This window comes from Octodon degus, unplaced genomic scaffold (assembly GCF_000260255.1).
Source record: "Octodon degus isolate 3935 unplaced genomic scaffold, OctDeg1.0 scaffold00063, whole genome shotgun sequence".
Taxonomy (NCBI): domain Eukaryota; kingdom Metazoa; phylum Chordata; class Mammalia; order Rodentia; family Octodontidae; genus Octodon; species Octodon degus.
Genome location: NW_004524639.1, coordinates 7,896,589 through 7,899,495, shown reverse-complemented (window position 1 = coordinate 7,899,495; position 2,907 = coordinate 7,896,589).

Sequence of the window (2,907 nt, the reverse complement as noted above, 5' to 3'; positions counted from 1 at the left end):
TAATGAGTTTACAATCTGTCATGCCTCCTCCCCCAGAGTAGCACCCCCGCTAATTCTACCATCAGAGATTATTGCATGTTAAACATTATCCTTTCCAGACATCTTTTTCCAGAAAAACTCCTTGAGATGTGGGTAGTTGTTCATTCCCTGGCCCCTCAGGGCTTGTGGATGTTTTCCCCATTTGTAGGGAGCACAGTCTCCATCCTCTGTGAGTTCTTCCAAGGCAAGAACCTTAGCTGTCTCCTTCTTTTCAGCATCCTCCCTGGCTCAGGGCCCAGTGTCTCACACAGAGTAGGCCCTCAGTACAAGTTTATGGAACAGAATAAAAGAAGCATGCGAGCCCTGACTTGATCCAGCCCTTGTGGACTAGCATCACGGTTAAGGCTACCTGCTTAGGAACCTCGGAAGGGTGTCAGGGAGGGCAGGTCTCAGGCCACACTCACCTGGAATTGCTGCCCAGGAGGTTTTGCAAATGGATCCCAGGAATGCTCCGAGCCCCTCATCCCCCGCTTCCTCCTTCTCAGCCTCACCACATTCTTTAACAAATTGGCACTGGCCCTGGTCACAGACTTGATCATTTCCCTTCACTTCATGATTGTGTTCAGTGACTGCCAAAGTCCCGTTCCTGAATAGTCAGCACATTCCTCAGGACTGCAAGTGGAGGCCCATCTGCTCCGGGAGAGCTTCCTTTCCTTTATTGTGCTATTTTGGCTTCAATTTCCCATTTGGACAGGAGCATCTTCCAGCCGGTGAGGAAGCGAGAGGGTGGAGAGGATCACCACCGCCTTCCTTCATTTCTCATTCATCTCCCTGGTTTCCCTGGAAAGAAATCAACGACGTGCCTGGCACCACTCTTAGCTCTCTACATGTAGTCAGTTCTTATAACACCCTGTGATTATGGTACAAATATCACCCCCATTCTTTCAATGGGGAAACTGTGGCAGACAGATGGCAAGTGGCTTACACAACTTGTGAGAGAGCTGAGATTTGAACCGAGGCAATGTGGCTCTGGAGGATGATCTCTTACCCACTGCCTTTACCACCTTGCAGAATAGGATTCCTGAGGTTCCAGATCTGGGGACAGTGCTAAGGACATAGCACTTTCCCTTTGCACTGTCGTGAAAGACAAAGGTCACTTGTATTAAAAGCATAAGTGCCACAGAGAAACAGGTTTTCTCCATCCCTTACCACTGACTCACTCAGTTAATGCAGTGTTTGAACTCGCAGATCCTAAGCCAATGGGAGAATAAAGACTTTACCGTGGGGTTGACTGTAAGGAGCTGATGGAATAATGCAAAACAGTTGCTGAGAACGTAGAATCTAGGCTTCACTGGGTGCTCTTCTCTCCGTGTAGGTCTCACAGCCACACTAAGGAGGCAGCAAGGAGGAACTGAGGCTCCAGGTACTCCCAGCCAGCCTTAGCCCCTGCATCCGTGCCCTTCACTGCTGCCCTGGGTATAAACACTTGCACTTATTCATTCAATCCTCACAACAGCCCCATGAGTCAGGAAATATTGTTATCCCTGCATGCCATTTCACAGATAAAGAAGCTAAGGCATGGAGAGATCCAGTAACTTGCCCACGGTCACACAGCCAGGAAGTAAGTGGTAGCTCTAGAAGTTCAATCCAGACTGCAGTTTAGACTGGCTTAGACTGGAATTCCCAGTGTGTTCACTTAACTGTTACACTGTGCCACCTCTTGGCACTGAGGCCACCTCCAGGCACTTGAAGTGCCATGTTACCATAACCCTCTCCACCTTTTCTTCTCCCTCTGCTGTTCCAGATGGACTTGATTTTCCCCATAACCACATCTCTTAAATGTGTGTGAGTTCAAATTATAACTCAGCAGCTCACTGGCAGTGACCTCTCTGTCTCCCTGTGCCTCTGACCTGTAAAGTGCATCTGGTAATGGGAATGTGCTCACAGGGTAGCTGTGAGCATTTATGTCTAGAAGGGTGGATTCCTCCATCACCACCACCTCCTCCTGCTGTGTCTTCTCCAGCCCAGCCCCAGCATCCTGCAGCGGGAAACGGTGCTTAACGCCCTTTCACTTAACAGTCTCACCCTCAATGTCTGTCTCTTCCTGTCCCAAATGAAAAGCAGCCTTCAGTTACACATTCCCTAAGCTTTTCAAAACTGGATAATTACAATTCCTCCCAGGAGATCAGAGAAACCCATTTCCCTAGCATTTGAAGTAGGAATTCTATTGTCATTTCATAACTCAAGTATAACCAAAGTGGCCCAGCCCACGTCCTATCTTCCGTACCCTTAGGAGAGGTAGAGAATAGACAACTTGCCTGAAACATATCCCGAGTACCCTAAGGCCAGAGTCCCTGAGAAGGAAATTCAAAGGTACCCATTTCACATATTTACCTGGAATCTGACAATTCCTTGCCACTCCAGTGCCTGTGGCAGCAAGCCTCTCTCTCTTGCCCTCTTCACAGTATTTGAGTGCTGGGTCAGGAATATAAATGATCCAGTATCTATCCCTATCTTCCTAAATGTCTTTTTTTTCAGAACCAGGGCTTGAACTCAGACCCTTGCGCTTGCCAGGGAAGCGCTTATTCTACTGAGCCATCTCCCCAGCCCCCTAAATGTCTTTGTTCTATAATTCCTTTCTCTACTTGCTACTCATGCCTTGGGTCTTAAGCCACGTGGAGTACAGGGCTACCTATAAACAGGCAGAATTAGAAGAAGTTCCTTTCAATTAGTTCTTTTTTTTTCATCAGATATTTTATTTTAAAGAAAAAAAGCATAAAAACAATGGTACAAAATCTCAAAACAAGATTTTAGGAGAGTAACAATGGTTAGTACATTGTATTGTTACTGCCAAAGTAGTTTCTCATATTACAAGACATAGGCAAGAAATAATAAATAAACAACATAGGTACAAACTTCTTTTTTTTT